This window comes from Humulus lupulus, chromosome 3 (assembly GCF_963169125.1).
Source record: "Humulus lupulus chromosome 3, drHumLupu1.1, whole genome shotgun sequence".
Classification (NCBI taxonomy): domain Eukaryota; kingdom Viridiplantae; phylum Streptophyta; class Magnoliopsida; order Rosales; family Cannabaceae; genus Humulus; species Humulus lupulus.
In genome coordinates this window covers 127,583,515-127,602,558 of record NC_084795.1, presented here as the reverse complement: position 1 = coordinate 127,602,558, position 19,044 = coordinate 127,583,515, and the positions used below count along the sequence as shown (strand labels likewise).

At 35.0% G+C, this 19,044-nt stretch overlaps 1 pseudogene; it reads right to left on the bottom strand.

Annotated features, from left to right (window-relative positions):
- Positions 1-3,527: 3,527 nt before the first annotated feature.
- Positions 3,528-8,545, bottom strand: LOC133823135 (type II inositol polyphosphate 5-phosphatase 15-like; annotated as a pseudogene).
- Positions 8,546-19,044: the final 10,499 nt, after the last annotated feature.

Genomic DNA, 19,044 nt, shown 5'->3' with positions numbered 1-19,044 from the left:
CAACCTATCACTTCTCCAAATCATAGCTCCACCCCCAAGAGTAAGCACATTTTTCAGAAGTAGACTTCTTGTCATCAACATCAATCTAAAAACTGAATCTATGTAGCCTAACGGGTTCAAAGATCCACCTGAAAAGACTAACATATAGTCTCTAGTCCATCAAAGATACTGACCTCCATCTATTGTTCATTTCCAAGGTTTTACTAACACTTGCTCACCACTCCCACTTCATAATAGATATCTATTCACAACACACAACATAGTATGCATAAGACTTCTAATTACAAATGCATAAGGAATTTGTTACATCTTTTCTTTCTCTAGAGGAGTCTGTGGAGACTACTGCTTAGAAAAATAAACTCCATGTCAAGATGCTAAACATCCTTTCCCTGAATTTGTTACAGATTAACGACCAAGCACCTCACTAAAGTAGGTCGCTTGAGTTAGAGCCAAAATTCAGTTATTTATTTCCCTGATGTTCTAGATACCAAGAACACGACTTGCTACAACAAAATCTGGAATTTCGTTTCTAGCCAGTTCTTTATGTTTGATAATTTCTTGACATTGTTTCTAATGAATAAAATATCACCTACATAAAGGATTAAGAACACCACAATGTCTTTTTCCCTAAGTTTTCAAACATGAGGGTCAACTACATTTTGTTCAAAACCTTAACCTTAAGTTCTAGGAGCGCGAAGCTTGTTTAAGTCCATAGATTGACCTACTCAGCCTGTCGACTTTCTTTTCCAACAATTTTAAATCCTTCTAATTGATCCATGTTAATGGTCTCATCAAGATAGCCATTAAAAATGCTTATTTGATGTCCATTTGCCTTATATATTAATTAAGAGTCATGGCTATGGATAAGAGTAAACTAAATGAATTTTAACATGGCCACCAGAGAAAAAGTTTTCAAAAAGTCAAGTTTCTCTCTCTACCACGAGTCGAGCCTTTAATGTCTCGACTTTCCATCAGCTCCTCTCTTCTTCTTATAGATCCACTTGCACCCCATTGGCCTAAATTCGAATGGCACATCTACTCTGACAAATTAAGAGTACTTAGACTTTATTTCCTGGTACTTGGCTTCGAGTGAAAAATCCCTTTCAGACTTACCTATTGCCTATTTAAAGGCCAACGAATCATTGTTACTTGTGTCCCCAACCAACATGTGGGTTTCACTATTCATATCATAGGTACCAGGTTCTGAGAAACCCTCCCACTATGATGAGGCATCGTAACTTTCTGACTTGGATTAATGGTTTCTAAATCTACCTTGTTTTCATCAGCTTGCATCGGTGAGGATGGAACAATAGTTTATCATTTTTCCATTGAATAAAATTTTGCTACGAGACTTGAAATTAATTATGTAGTCGTTATCCAGAAAAGTTGCATTTGTAGAGCCAAACACTTTCTTGTCTACCAAACTATAAAATAGACCACCTTGAGTACATAATAGCCATCAAACAAGCAAACCCAAGTTTGTTATTCTAGCTTTCCTACCTTTTTCCTTAGGACATAAATAGGACACCCCAAATTCCATAATGACGTAAATCAGGTTCACGTCCATTTCATAATTCTAGTTGTGTCTTGGAGACAACTTTTGAGACGACACAACATTTAAAAAATATCACATGCAGTCTAGGTAGTATGTCTCCAGAAAATATCTGGGTAAGAAGTTGGTAGAGTTGAATAGCTTATCATAGAACACACATTTTCATAAACGTGCAATTCACACCGCTCAGCAACACTGTTCTATGACGAATTCCTTGGGACAGTTGCTTTAGACAATTCTCCAAGTTCAATTAAATGATCTTGATTCTGATTATCCAAATATCCTCCACCCCAATCATATCACAAGATCTTTAACGTTTTACCTAATATGGTTTTGAAGTTATATCAATGAATTCTTTGAACTTCTTAACAAATTCGCAAAATTCCTATGCTTTAGGTACTTACATGAGTCTCTAAAGCAACCGTTGGTGAAGGGATGAAATACTCATAACCATCCCTCTTGAACATTTATATGTCCCCTGACATTTGAACATACTAGCCTTAGTGGTTCTTTGGCCCTTTCTCCTATCACAGAGAATGGACACTTTGTCATTCTGCCCTTGAGACTAGATTCACAAACCGGTAGGTCGCCCTAGGTGAGTTCCCTCAAAGTCACAGCCTTTGTTAGTCTTTGAATCCTATCATAGCAAATATGACCAAAGCAAAAAATGTCAAAGGTACGTCATTTCTAATGTTATTGACCTTTTGTTGTTTAACGGTCCTAGAATTAGCTATCTTAAACAACTCATTATTTAGAACATAGGGTTCGTTTAGTTGCAATAGGTATAGCCCGTTTTTCATACATCCACCCCACAATTCACATCCATTTAAAGAAATAGGATTTTATTACTAGTGAAAGTAACTACAAATTGTTGTTGATGCAATAAGAAAAACTGTAATTAAAGTTTCCATTGAAAATCAGAATAAAATAAGCATTGTCATAAAATGATATATTTATTTCCAAAATTCATTCCAGCTTATCCTTTTTCCTTGTTTGATACGAAAAACCCTTGATGGATTCCAAGTTGTGGCTTTCCCAATGCTAAAATAGGTGTAAAAAGGTACATGAATGTTTAGTAGATTTTGATTCAACGATCCAAAACCGAAGTATCATCCTCTAAAATCACATGCATCAAAGACAAATTTATTTATATTGGGTCCATATGCCTTGAGTGCTGGGCAATATTGTTCCAATTCCCAGTCTCCTTGCAGTTGGAAACACTCCCCTTTATTGTGTACTTATAATCAGGCCCTGCTCCAAGATGCTTTGCAACATTTGGTGTATTGCCAGTGGACTTCTTGTTCTTTTTGTATGAATTTCTTCCTCTCTTGCTCTTCGAAGAAGAAGCTTAAAGCATCTTCTCCTTGAGTTTGTTCACTACAAGAAAAAACAGTATTCATAACACTTAAAAAGTGCTATCTGGGACTATTGATAGCACTTCTGAAAATGCTAACGTAGCCCATGTTATTAAAAGTCCAGTCTTTTCTATAACATTTTTTGAATGTTATGTTCGGTGTTATCTTAAACTATTCAATAACACATTTTTAGGTGCTATAATATTCAAATAATAACATTTAGATAGAGTTTTCGATTATAAATTTGAATTTTAATCTTGTATTTTTTTCATAATACTTTTCAACTGTTACATTTGATTATTTTGATAACATTTTTAGTTTGTTATATTATATAAACCATAACGATTTTTTACGCTTATAATATGCTTTTAAATCATAACATATAGTAATAAAATTTTAAATTTTATTTTGATAAGTATACTTATATGGTTTTTTTTTAATTAAAAGATTTTCATTATTGTATTTTGATAAAAAAATTCAAAATTAATCATAAAATGTAATTCTCAATAGATTGATAAACCATAAGTATTACATTAAACAATAACTAATTCAAACTATAAATGTGTCTACTTCATGAGATCTTAGTTCTAACTTAAGTTTGAAAGCATAACATAATAAAGTTTTATAATCTTGAACAATTTTTACTTCAAAAATGAAAAATAGAAACAAAACTTTATAGTAATTTTCCTAAACAAGAAAAGTTTTTGGTCATTGAAGATGAGAGAAATACAACATCCATAAAGTTGGCCATTACAAAAACAACAATAACAACAACATGATACAACATCGATCATGTGCAATATCCATTGTGCTCCAGTATCCAGCTTCCCACCAAAAAAACTTAGTAACATACACCAGCATCAATATGGTATTAACAAGCATTGAATCAGCCACTTTTCCGTTCACTTCATACTGGTAAAAAGAAAAAAGATAGACGTTAAATACTAGCAAAAGAGCTAAAGAGTGTGTCCACAAAGCAATCTGTTGTAGAAGTGTAAAACAGGAAGGTCGGGTCTGATTTAGAGGTAAGAAATAACCACCAGGCCAGCTGCACGGGCACACAGTAAAGTAAGATTAAGTGTTCTTTTTGTTCAAATGAATTATACAGAGAAACAATCCTTGAACAAGAGGGAAAATGCATTTAATAGATCACTTCCTCTCTATACGTTTCTTAAATTACAAATTTATCAGGATTAGAAATGTCTTTCTAAATTCTTTTACTGATATTTCTTAGCACTAGTGGTGTAGCTTTTCAACAAATTTAAAATTTGAACATTATATCACTAATATATATATAACTGAAAAATAAAACGAGCCAAGTAATAAAAACACAGTATAATTTTGTAATCCTCTCAACCAAACAAAATAAGAACCTGCAAAAGTAAAACTATTGTTCTTTTTTAAAAGCAAAACAAGTTACCTCAAGCCAACGAGGAAAGCCAAAGGAGCCTCTAGGACAATGATCTGATGCAAGCCCATCCTCATTAACGATAGTTTGTCCTTCACAAAGGATTTAATATAATGCATCTCTTTCCCCACATTTATTAGTAATACGCAAGATCGATGTGTCCTTGTTTTGAAGAATTATGTTGTTTGTGCTGATGATCGTTTCGGGAATCTTGCACAGTTTTTCAAGTATAGCTTTGACTTTCTTATTTGTTCCAAGAATCTCTCCAAGCTCCTGTCTCCTAACTGATTCATCAACTCGTGCAATATCAACAGCAAAGATGCAGCGGACAGGCTTATGATCACTGTCTGTCACATCCATGCAACCCTCATACCTATCAAACAGAAGATGGCAGGTATTTAAGTATAAAACCATGGTGTCAGTGTATCCTAGACAGGAGTAGAAAATATATCAGTATAAGTTGTCACAGGTGTTAGTCCAGTACACAAGAAATTTTAATAAAATTATTGAGCATTTTTTCTCAACTCTGTTCCCTCCCTTCATATGTGTGATTTGAAGTTTTGAACATCAAATTTTGAGCAGATTAATATGAACTAAAGAGCTAGAGACTTAGCCAGAAACAAAACTGATGAGCTTCTTTTGATAAGTACATGCATCCAAATATGGCCTTGACAATCACAACCCTATTAAATACAGAATAAAGAAATGCATCCCTGTAAACCCGTAGAAATTTATCTAGTATCGCACTGGAAGAATTTAAGGGGGTTCTAAAGGCCACCTGGATGGCCTTAGACCAGATAAAAAATTATGAGATACATTCCATTTGTTTTTATACTTTATTGCAATTGGGAAAAAAAAATATATGTTACATATTACAATCACTTACTGCAATATTGAGGAAACTACAGGACAGTTCAAACTGCATTCTGATGCAGTGGTTGAATGGCTATCACGGTATATGATTCTATCACACCAAGCTGGAATTCGCTTCTTTTCACCTGAATCATACCCTACAAAAAGATAATTTACAAACAAGTCAATTATTTCCAGAAGCTTTTTATCAGCATCAATGAAAAGCTCTATAGCAGGAATGAAAGCCCACCTACAAGATTTTTTTTACCTGCTAAACACCTGATTAGAAGAGATACAAACTACCCCAACCACCCGTCTCTCGAACAGTTCAATTGGCATAAACTGAACAATACTACTTGCACAGAAAAAGTTACCTGCTAAACCAACTTGGTGTCTTTCAAACTTGTATGTGGGAGGAAACCTAATATCTGCCTCACACATTCCTTGAAAGACATTTCCAGCTTCCATTTCTGCTCTATGTTGATCCTTTTCTCTAACCCAATCGAAACATCTTTGTGACACAAAATCTCTAGCTTCATCACAAGATATACCATCTAATCGATAATTAAGATCACCAAGATATATGACCATGTCTGCCTCAGATAATTCAGGCATCCCTTCAGCAGAGTAGGAAACACCAGTCTGTGAAGACAACAATGCTTCATAAAATGAACTGAAACTATTTAACTTTGAAAAAAAAAATAACTCAGACCAATTTAGCATGCTACAGTGATGACATGTACATACAGTTGTATTTCGAAGCACCTGAGCAGCACATGAAGCACTAGCTGCAACAGAAAGGACCAATGGCAATCCAGATCTATAAACAAGCCAAAATAAATACATTGACAAGACAAGCGAACTAAAAAAGAATAGGTACAGTATTGTACCGGAAGCGGCTGTGAAGAGATTAGTTGGTCGACTGAAGGACATTGTCTAGTATACATGATCAAAGTCTGCATTGCGACGATTAACCGCTTCTAGATGTGCAGCGAAGTGACAGTTAACAAAGCACATTATTCGATCATACACTCTCATCCTCAAACCAACAGCTCCCTAAAAAAAAGTCATCAATTTCTATTTAGACAAAAGGCAGTTCACATATTTACTTATGTTGAGTATATGCATCAGCAGGCATGAACATATATAGATCTATAAGCCAAACAGAAACCATAAAGAAACCGTTTGGAAACCATCAAGTCTTTGAATGAATAAAAGTAACAACAATGTATGCATCACAATCATGTCATTCAAATTAACATAAAGAGCCTACCTTATTACCAATGGCACGCCCAAAGCCACACAGAACTACTGCTGCATCAACATCTCCAACATAAGCTCTAATATCAGTTCTCACCCTAAAGGATGACATTCAACAATCATTAATGAAAAATCTTAACTGACAAAGAGACCATAAAAAGATTAAGTAGGCAGAATGCAAAAGCATGGAAGAGAAGAACAAAAAAATCTTAAATATAAGGTTTCTATCCTTATTCCTGAGAAAATCTAGTTCGAGACAAACAAACTAAAAATTACCCACTTGATTTTAAGAAAGTAAGAAACAACTGAGTTCACTTGAGATACAGTTAGTAATAGGTTAAATACTTGAAGTTATTAAGGAGTTAATCAGACATGGCACTTAAAAAATGGTGACGCAAAATTAAGTCTCTACATCTGAGACATTGAAAAAATAATAACAATAACAATTCACAAAAGAGTTTTTGATAGAAAATACCAACCATGCAGCAATAAGCAAGCCTACTAACTGCCTAGAACCAACTCGTTCAAATGTTGATCCTTCATCCAATGTTTTGTCAATCATATCCAGCCACCACTGCCCAACAGAACTCCCCTCAAGACCTACCTACAGTCAGGAAACAAGAAAAGTCATTATAAAAAGAAACAGATATTTAATGCGCTAAAAAAACAAAAGAAATAAATAATCATAAATCATGTTATAATTCCATGTATTAATTCCTTTAATTAATTCTAAGAAAAAAGGCTCGTGATTAGTTGAACATTCACCTCTCATTTTCATTGCATAATTAAATTTTATTCTTTTCCCAGCATTCAGCAATCAAATTATTCTTAGATTTACATATTATATTGCATGGGCAAGAGCGCTTAATGGAAGCATTAAAGTATCAAAGTTAGCAGATAAACAAATAGCATTTACAATTTTACATACCCACATATATAAAAGTACAACTTATGATTAAATTCAGTGTCTAAGATATTGGCTTCAATCATGTTCATTAAAAAATCATCAGGAACATATTGTGCCCATAATATAAGTTATGATTGGTCAAGAACTTCACAAACAATTATTTGAAAATGTCATCTTATATTCATATTGTAAGAGTTCAAAAAAAAAAAAATTCCACCAAAACTATTTTTAGACGTGTAGAGAGCAAATAGTGGGAAGCGGGAATGTAGGCGTACCATAATGCAAAGGATAAATAACCAGCAGTCCACACTTTGGCTCTGGAATCATCAGATAAGAGGTACTTGACATCGGAATTAAAGACATTGACGAAACCATTTGCAGCGAGTTGGCCCCTTGGGTCAATGAAGGACCTCTCTACAAGTAGTGCAGCCATGGGCCTTTCTTCAACAGTTAAAGATAAAGATCTTTCAATAGCTTCCCAAGGCCATATCTTAATAACACCAGCCTCTGAACCCGACCACAGGTCTCCCCTGGAACAGCAAAAGTCAAGACAAAATTTTCTTTAAGCCAAAGAAATGAAATTTGGGCAATAAAAAATGTAAATGATAAAGTTAAATCATAACACTGCGGATCCAGTTGAGGTACCATATGCTGTGATAACGAGAGAGAGAACGAGGCCTCTATGAGCCTGCCACGACAAGCTTTCCTTGAAATTGGTTCGAGTTCCAGAAGCAGCAGCATCCTTGAAATTGGTTCAATCTACTGATGAATTCTTAAGTAAAATTTTCATATATCTGAAGCTAATGTCAATTTTTTTTTTCAATCAACATGAAAGGAAAAGTTCTCAATTAAATATATGGGATCAATACATATTATATTGGGTTACCTGGGTCTTGGTTTAGCTGCTCCGTGCTCGTGTGTGCTCCAACAGCTCAACGGGAAAGAGTGAAGAGAGACTAAACATGGTGTTGTTCAGTCGGACTTTAGAGTATCGGGGCTTGAGGAAGAGAGAGTCGATAGACTCTGTTAGAGAGAGAGCTTTAGCTAGGCGTGGTCATGGCGTGATGGAGAGAGTCGATAGACTCGGTGAGAGAGAGCGCAATGGAGAATGGAGAGGGAACTGATAAAATGAAGGCGAGAGAGAGAGGATGAGGCGTGATTAGGGTGAGCTGAATCCGAATGAGAGAGAGAGAGGAAACCCAAATGATATTTTTCATTTTCATTTGGCGGTAAGTATTTTCACTTGCCGCCTTTAGGGTAAAATTTCAGCTTGTTTGTTTTTATTAGTATATATTTATAGCACTTCTAAATATATGTAATATTTTGACGTAATATATAAGAAAAATTGTTGTAGTGGTTTAGTAGTATTAGCATTATTTCCTTTGCTTGAATCACCATAAATAATCCTCTTTGAAGGATTTGGTGATCGTTGCATAGGAAAAATAGGAATATCTTTGATTATAACGAACTCGATGTTGTCCATAATCAATACCATGTTGACGTTGGACAAACATTGCATGAGGTTCTCACCATAGAGTAACCTTTTAAAAATCAGAGAGAGTATGAGGTGGGAAGCCTAGAGCTACAATTATTGACTAAGTAGAAATCAACGCATTGCTTGACAAACATTTATTCATTAAATTTTTAGAAATAGCATAACATACAAAATATTTTGAGATACGCAAAATACTAAAAACACATATCTTCTATTTCTTAGGTACTTTAACTAGTCATGAACCCATGTGTCTTGGTAGGCGAGAATCAAAAATATTCACTTAGTTAAATAGAGAAACATCTCAATTAATAAAACGTCATAGACTACCTATTCCATCCAATTAAAGTAAAGAAGACTCATTTGTCTCAGTAGGCAAGAGCCATAAATATTTCTTACTTATGAATTTGACCCACGATTTCGATTATTATAGACTTAATTCCTATAGTCACCGTAGGAATGAGTTTATAGAAGGCCCATCTATAACCATCTATCCTAAGAAATTTAACCATGTTAAGAAGTCTAGTGACCACCTTCCATAGGGAGACGAAATCGAAGTGCCATGAGGCCCCACTGAACTCTAACCTTGTTAAATCAATGGTGGAGATCGAATTCCAATTTTTAAAACTCATTATTAATTATATTAGTATTTTATTGTTTTTGAAAAAATATCAACTTAGGTTTGCCAAATTATTAAAATAATTAACAAACCAACTTAGGTTTTCCAAATTATTAAAATAATTAATAACCCAACTTAGGTTTGCCAAATCATTAAAATAATAAATAAACCAACTTCGGTTTGCCGAATTAATAAAATAATTAATAAACCATAGTTTATATTTTTTTCATTAATTCCAAAATTGTCGTTGAAAATTATTTCAAAAAATAGAATTAATCTATTTCTAATCAATTAATAGGTCTAACTAAAAAGAATAACCTAATACAATTAAGTCCAACTTAGGTAAATGGGCCTTAACAATTTGAGCTTGCATGGAGGAGAGCTGGGTCCAGTATGTCAGACCTACTACTAAGGCTCCCTAACTTCCACACAAAGCCCCAAAAGATAGGAATTTTAACCTTCATTTTATTAATTGTTATTCAATTGATTAAGCTCAATCAAGTAATGCAAAGCAAATGGGCCTTCATAAGTGGAACCACCCACAAGAGATGGATTTAAAGTTTTGCATGTTCAATTGGCCCTAAATAAAACTTAACATTTTATGAAAGTTTTATTTGATTTTTACCAAATTTTCCAAACACAAAAATTGGCCCATCATTATACTTATATTTAAAGCCAAAATGCAAAAAATAACTTAATGATGATTGATATGTTAATAATAGGATGAGCCTAACATATTACTCTATAAGCATGTATCATTAAATTATGCAAATATACCACAACAATATTCTATTTTGCAAAATACCATAATTAATTAATACAGAATTCATCAGAGACAATGTTCAATATAATTAATTAAACAAGTTACAAAATATTAAATTAATTAAAATATAATTTTTAAAAAAAAATCAATTTCAAATAATTAATTTAACCTAGGTTGTTAAGTTGTTAGGAATGACAAGATATTTTATTTTTAAATATTTTAACCAATTTTAAAATATCAAATTATCTTTTAACCAAATTTAAAATATCTAAAATATCTAGAATTATCTGATAACTAATTATAAATATTTTAAACAATAAAATATCTTGAATAATTAGATAAATAATTTAAATATTTTATTTATAACAAAATAAAAAAATATCTTAAAATATATTGATTATCAGATAACCAATTCAAAATATTTTAAAAGTCTAAAATATCTAAAATAATCAGATAATCAATTTTAAATATTTTAAACCTAAATGCACAAAATATCCAATTTAAAAAAAAAATTGCGAAAAAATGTCGACGCGGGTTTCGGCATTGACGCCATAAGGACATCTGTACAGATTCGTACGAGATCCATACGGCCAGGTCCCAACGACGGCTCCATGCATGCCCAGCACGCACACTGCAAAATCAGTCCAATTTTTTTTTTAAAAAAATATCCGTGCAGAGTTTTTAATCCAAAACAAACCAAAAACAACCAAATTTTTGCTAAATTTACATAAGAAAACATAAACATGCACCAATTAACATGTACCTTCTAATTAATAACTAACATATCAATCAATTTCATACATGTTCATTCATGAAAATAAACTAGCAACCTATGGCTCTGAGGCCAATTTTAGGAAGAACTTATTGCAGGATCTTTATTTATTTTCATGCAATTTACATATTATCAAACAAACATGTAAATCGTAGAACATGCTCCTATGAAATTGATATAAATACATAGTAAAGTAAAAACTTACATTACGCAGCGGAACTTGAACAACTCCATCCTTCAATCTCTCTAACCCTTGATTCCTTTCTATAGCAGAGTATTATCAAGAGATTGAACAAGATCAGCAAAATAGTCTTCCTCACCAAGCCTTTGATTAACCTAGAACTAGTGTGGGTTGGTTCTCAACACATGAGATAGAGATCTTGAAGAGAAGAAGAAGAGAGAGTGGCCAAGAAAGGTTAGACTGTCTAGGTGTTCACTTACCAATACTTTGAAACTCACTTCCTTATGAAAACCCTAGATATCATATTCCTTATATAGGCAACTTAATGAGTTTTATTTAAATTTAAGTTTAAATTTAAATTAATTAAAAATAATAAACAAAAATAAAAGCCTTGGGCTGCCATAAATGGACTTGGGCACAATTTCTTTGTTTTGATTTTAAATCCCAATTGGGCCTAAATTCAAAACCTCTTATTTATTTATTTTTAATTAATTAATTAAATCTTTATTCAAATTAACTAATTATAATTTGAAACTTGATTTAATATTATTTATTTATATTGACACCAATTTATCAATATTAATAAATTTACCTAAAGATTCTCTTTTATTCTCTAAATCGCATATCTCTGTAAAATTTTCCAAAATTGACCTAGTCAACTTTTAAAATCCTAATTGATAATTAAATCAATTAATTGAGAAGTTCTAGAATATTTACTCAAAGGTGATGCGGGGGCCATGGATCCATGAAATCAAGCTTCAATAAGTTACCGTGAATTTATTTACGAATAATTTCACTACCTTATTAATTCCTCATGACTTCACTATAGACTCGGAATAGAACTCTTGAATTCATAGAACATATTTTTCAAACCATAAATGCGTTATCCATTGTTATAACCATCATAGTCAGTCAATCCTCTATCCATGAATTACTAACGAGATGGGTGAAAATTACCATTTTACCCCTCATCAGTATTTTATCCTTAACTCCCACTAAGTTCTTTATAAATGATATTTCTGTGAACTTAATCATAGAAATGAGATCTCAATCATTTAACCTTTTGAATAAAGCAATTAAGGAAATGATCTTTTCACTTCTCATACAGAAGTTATAGAAATCATATCTACGAATAATACTCCCACTCAATTATACTATTAAATCTCCAAGATGTAAGTATGGGCTAGACCGTAGGGTAAGCTGGTAACGAATAAGCCAAAAGATTTAAATAATATAATTAGCAGAATATTATCACTCAGAATTAAGATCTACTTAACATATGGTCAATGTTGTGACATTGATTAGATTCGATAACAACGATACTTATTTATCAATTAATAATCAATATCGGTCCTGGTCCGATGTAACTAAATACATCCTATCTTATCTACTTGGTCGATGCCTTGGACAAGACATCACACCCCGAATGTTTAAGTAGATCATATCGTAGATTGCCTAATCAGCGGAAATCCAATGCACTGATCTAATCTTAGGACTCATTCTTTTGAACATAGAATTACAACTATAATCCACTATGACCTAGTCACTATAATTGTAACTATCCATATGTTCGGGATTTTATAAATGTTTGTATTATTTCAATAATCATGTAATAAAACAAGCTTGCAACACGGTTGTCAAACTAAATGATTTCTACTACTTTTATTGATAATATGAAATCGTGCTACATGTCCGACATAGTTTTATAAGGGCATAAAACCCAACAAATAGATCATTGTTACTTTTATTCCCAACTAGCTTGCGGGTTTCACTATCCATCTCATCGGTATCGGGTTCCGAGAAACCCTTCCACAATGACAAAACACCATAACTTTCTAACTTGGATTAGTTGTTTCTAAATCTACCTTATTTTCATTAACTTGCATCTGTGAGGTTGCAACAATAGTTTATTATTTTTCATCTAATACTATTTTGCTACGAGGCTTGAAATTTATTATGTAGTCATTATCTAGAAAAGTAGCGTTTGTAGAGCCAAACACTTTCTTGTCTACTGGATTATAAGACAAACCACCCGAAGTACCTCTAGGATAGCCAACAAACAAACAAACCTCAGTTTGTTGTTCTAGCTTTCCTACCTTTTTCCTTAGGACATGAGCAAGACACCCCCAAAATCCATAATGACGTAAACCAGGTTCACGACCATTCAATAATCTAGTGGTGTCTTGGAGACAGCTTTGATACGGCACAACATTTAAAAAATGTCACATGCGGTCTAGGTAGTATGTCTCCAAAGATCTGGGTAAGATGTCAGTAGAGTTGAATAGCTTATCATAGAACACACATCTTCATAAATGTGCGATTCACGCCACTCTGCAACACCGTTCTTCTACGGAGTCCTTGGGGAAGTTGCTTTAGACAATTCTCCAAGTTCAATTAATTGATCTTGGTTCTGATTATCCTAATATCCTCCACCCTAATCAGATCGCAAGATATATAACATTTTACCTAATTTGGTTGTTCTTTGGCCTTTTCGCCAATCAGAGAGAATGGAAACTTTGTCATTTTTCCCTCGAGACTAAATTCGCAAATAGGTAGGTCACCCTAGGTGGGTTCCCTCAAAGGTCCACCCTTTATTAGTCTTTGAATCATATCATAGCAAATATGAACAAAGCGAAGATGCCAAAGGTACTTCATTTCTAACGTTATTGACCTTTTGTCATTTAACGATCCTAGGCTTTGCTTTCTTAAACAACTCATTATTTAGTACATATGGTTCGTTTGGTTGCAATAGGTATAGCCTGTTTTCCATACATCCACCCCACAATTCACATCCATTTACAGAAATAAGATTTTATTACTTATGAAAGTAACTACAAATTGTTGTTCTTATAATAAGGAAAATTGAAATTAAAATTTCCACTGAAAATCAGAATAAAATAAAAATTGTCTTAAAACAATATATTTATTTCCGAAATTCTTTCAAGATTATCCTTTTGCCTTGTCTGATACGAACAACCCTTGTTGGATTCCAAGCTTTAGCTTTTCATCCTTCACAACTTTCCCAATGTTCAAAAGTTGTAAAAAAGTACATGCATGTTTAGTAGATTATGATTCAACAATCTAAAACCAAAGAATCATCCTCTAAAATCACATGCATCCAAGAAAAATATTTCATTATCTTGGGTTCCATATGCCTTAAGTACCGAGAAATCTTGTCCTAATTCCCAGTCTCCTTGTAGATGGAAACACTCCCCTTTAGTGTACTTATAATTAGGCCTTGCTCCAAGATGCTTTGTTGCATTTGGTGACTTGCTAGTGTCTTGTTTTTCTTTTTGTTTCAATTTCTTCCTCATTTGCTTTTTGAAGAAGAAGCTTATGGAAACTTATCCTTGAGCATGTTTGATAGTATTAGCCTTGTTTCCTTTGCTCGATCCACCATCAACAATCCCCTTTCAAGGATTTGGTGATCATTGCATAGGAAAAATAAGAATATCTTTGATTATCACGAACTCGAAGTTGTCCATAATCAACACCATGTTGATGTTGGACAAACATTTCGTGAGGTTCTCACCATAGAGTAGCCTTTTAGAGATTAAAGAGAGTATGGGGTGGGAAACCTAGAGCTAGGATTATCAACTAAGTAGAAACTAACGCATTGCTTGACAAACATTCATTCATCAAATCTTTAGAAATATCATAACATACAAAATGTTTTGAGGTAAGCAAAATACTAAAACACTAATCTTCTATTTCTTAGGTACTTTAACTAGTCATGAACCCATGTGTCCCAGTAGGTGAGAGTCACAAATATTCACTTAGTTAAATAGAGAAACATCTCAACTAATAAAGCGTCCTAGAATTTTATTAACTATCCAACCGATCAAAGTAATGAAAATCCATGTGTCCTAGTAGGCTAGAGTCACAAATATTTCTTACTTTATGAGTTTGACCAACGATTTTGATTATTATAGACTTAATTCCTATAGTCACTATACGGATGAGTCTATAGAAGGTCCATCTCTAACCATCTATCCTAAGAAATTAAACCATGTTAAGAAGTCCAGTGAACACCTTTCGTAGGGAGACGAAATCAAAGTGCCATGAGGCCCCACTAAACTCCAACCTTGTTGAATCAACGGTGGAGATTGAATTCAGATTTTAAAACTCATTATTAAATCTTTTGGTATTTTATTCTTTTGAAAATTATCAACTTAGGTTTGCCAAATTATTAAAAGAATTAGTGTTGTACCCCAAATATACGAGTTGAATTATTCAGAATATGGTACAGCTGGCAGTCAAACAGACAAAGGGAATCCAACAGTCATCTAATGTCTTCTTCAATGACCAGCTTGGGTATCCTCAATAGGTTACCGTAGTCAGAGTGTATCTAGATTTCCTTAAAGGCTAGGGGCCTAGTTTGTATTTCCTGTTGACCAGGTTGAAGTTTGTATTTCCTGTTGACCAGGTTGCCTAAACGCCTACTTGAAGCATCAGAGATGATTATGTATAGTCTATGTCTTCCATACGACATCCAACTTGAGGACAATGTCAAGCTCGGGTTTGCGTGGATATAAAGCATGCTGAAGGTCATCTGGTCCGCGTGCTCAACCATATAGTTTTCCATCTCTTCGAGGTTCCCACAGAAAACCTCGGGGATTTTGGCAACTACAATTGGTCTGATTTGAAGAGGTGCAGGAGGGACTTGTACCACCTCGCCTTGTTCGGCTTGATGGGTCGGGGTAGAATCGCGAGGAGAAGGGGATGAGCCTCTTGCATGGTAATTTTTATTACTTGAGTTGCTTGTTGATTGGTAGGTTGCTGCTTTTGGGCTGAGCTGACATTTTGGTCCTTTATAGGGGACCCCATGGCGGTCCCAGTTTCGAAGGTGGTCTTCTCTGACATCCACAACGTCTTAACAACGGGTCCAGCATCAGCTCCATCTTTAGCGAGTTTGAAGGCACCCTTAAGACTCATATTCTCATCTGCAATAAAGTGAGCGAAAGGGTTAGACCTTGAAGAACATAATCAAAAGACAATACAATGTGAAAATTGCAAGGAGACCCTACCTTCTGAGCTAGAGGAGGAGAATGTAACTAGCTCTGGATTCCGATCCAGACTGGACTTGACCGCTATTTCAAACATTGTTGAAGGTGGGGGTGAGTCAAGAAGGATTGTTGGATGTGGTTCATTAGGTTTGGGCATCTCTGCCGGACTAGGCTCATACTTGGGCTGAAAGACCCCAAAATGAGAAACACTGTGACAACGTAGATTTTACCACAATAAAAGTTTAGTCCTATATTGGTTAAGGATGGTGGACCTAAACCTAAGGGCATTGTAGGCTATAATTGTATATTTGGGGACTACTAGGTTGTGTTGCATGACTAGATTGTCCATGCATTACATAAGTGTTTCATCTAGATCGAGATCTTTGGGGTGGCATTTCACAACTTGATGAGGGTTATATTGGGCTAAGAAAAACTCAGAAGCAACCCGGTTAAATTCCTTAAACTTATCATTATTACCTTCGTCGGAGGTGCCGGCCGTTTCCCCCGAATCAACTTGCCCTCGTGTTTTTTTTCGATTCTTAAGGCCACCTCAGTGGGCCTCTTTCGCACAAGAGGTGCAACCTCCTCTTCCTTCTCTTGTTCTTCCTCTTCCTGGACCTCTACGACAACCGGGGCTTGAGTCCTCTGCTTCAGGGTCTGATCTTCCTTAATGAGACTGCACTTTACCATTGCCGCATCATTTACAACTATCTTTCAGTCCTTTTCTTGGGCGGTGCATTTGGCCAAGGTCGCATATTCACCCCTCAATGTTATAGATTTCTTCGTCCTCTTGTAAACAACTGCACAAGAAATCAACTTAGTCAGAATCGGTACTGAAAAAATACATAATAACAATAAAGGATTCAGATAAAGAGTTTAGGGAGTTGAAAACTTACAAGGACGGTTTAAGTATTTATGCTCGCAGTTTTTGAACCCGTTTGACATAAAGAACACATCCTTGAAGTCATTCAATTGGCTGGGGAGATCGATGACGGAGGTGGAGTTGGGGAAATGGGTGAGGTAGTAGAACCCGTCACCTCTGTCTTTTTTCCCGAGAAAAGCCTTGAGGTAGAAAAAGAACAAATAACTGCTGGAGTGGGGACCTCCCACTCTTGTATCAAAAATAATTATTTTAACCCCGACAAGAGCTGATACGAGTTCGGGGGGAGCTGGAATGGGGCCAGTTTGACGTAGTTTAAAAATTCTACGAAATGCATGTCTAGGGGGTGGAAAGCACCTGCCTTTAGGTGCTCATCACTCCAGGCTTTGAAGTCATCCTGGTGTGGGGTGCAGCTCCACTCTCCTTCCAATGGAGGGCGAGTTGTAAGGATGGACCCCCCAAATTCAATCCCATGGCTCAAGAGGATCTTATTTACCCTAGTTTGAGTCTTTATTTTAGACTCGATGAACTTGACCTTAAAAAGGAATCAAGCTTAACCTCAGTCTGCATTACCACTTCTTGACTGAAGTGGGGAATCGGGCTCTTGGCATCGACCCACTTCTCTTTATCTTTATTCTAGGATGATGAGCTAGCAATTGATTTCTTCTTTTTAGTCATACTTTGAAGTTCGCATGGTAATAAAGTGGTTTGTTATAGGTGACATGGGATATAATCTGGCTTCAATGGTAAATGTAACAAAAACCTAGGGTTCAAGGCTAAGTCCTAATTAGATGCTATCGTGTTAACTCACGCATGATCAGGGATCACGCGCCACTATCTTGGGAATCCTTGATACTTCAGGATTCAGTTTTTCGCATGTCAGACCTAACAATATATTGAAAGGCGATCTGAACCTAAAAACCCTTTAATATTCAAATCTTCAAACCCAGACATTCAAACATTCATACTCACACCCAGAAACTAACCTATATTTTAGGGAAATTTCTATGACCATTCCTAAAAACGCTATATTTTTTTCCTAAACACAACCCTACACTAAACTCGTACATAGACCTAAATAAGGTAAAAATTAAATACAACACAGTACTAGAAAACTTCATAACAACTTATTGAAAAATAAGAAAGTGATGAAAAAACCAGAAGTATGAATACTTACAAAGTGGTTCTTGATCAACAAAGTGATTGGAAAGCAGAATCAGATTGAAGAATCCGCACAAAGAATGTCTGACAGTTTTGGGAATTTGAGGGTTTCAGAAAGGGTTTGAGAGCTTTTCAAAGAAGAGAGAGAAAGTGTGATGGCTGAAATGAAAAAATGGTGAGGATCAGGTCTGATTTCCTTATGAATACATAAACTTCGAGAGCAAATCTGAGCCACATGATCAGATCAATTTGAGATCTTAGGGAAAGAAATGAATGCACCTATCGGCAACAAAAAAAGAGGGGATTGACTGTCGCAGTACATGAAACTTGAACAGACGTCCATAAAAAGAAGACATGTGTCCCATACTCGAGTAGGTGGGTGGGCATGATTTCCCATGATAGAAGCAGAAAAATCCCTACCGTGCTAGTCAGGAATGACGCCATGCACGAGCAGGCGCTTGGGGGGGAAATGTTGTACCCCAAAAATATGAGTTAAATTATTCAGCAGGGGTACAATTGACAGTCAAGCAGACAAAGGGAAACATCTGAAATCTCATGTCTTCTTGAGTGATCAGCTCGGGTATCCTTAGTAGGTTAACGTAGTCAGAGAGTTTCCATATCGCCTTACAGGCCAGGGGCCTTGTTTGTATTACTTGTTGACTAGGTCGCCCAAAAGCCTACTTGAAGCATCAAAGATGATTCCGAACAGTCTGTGTTTTCCATACAACATCAAGCTCGAGGACGATGTCAAGCTTGGGTGCGCATGGTTGTAAAGCACGCTGAAGGATCCCATGACACTCATGAATTCCTTATACGCTCATTAATGCTAAGGTATT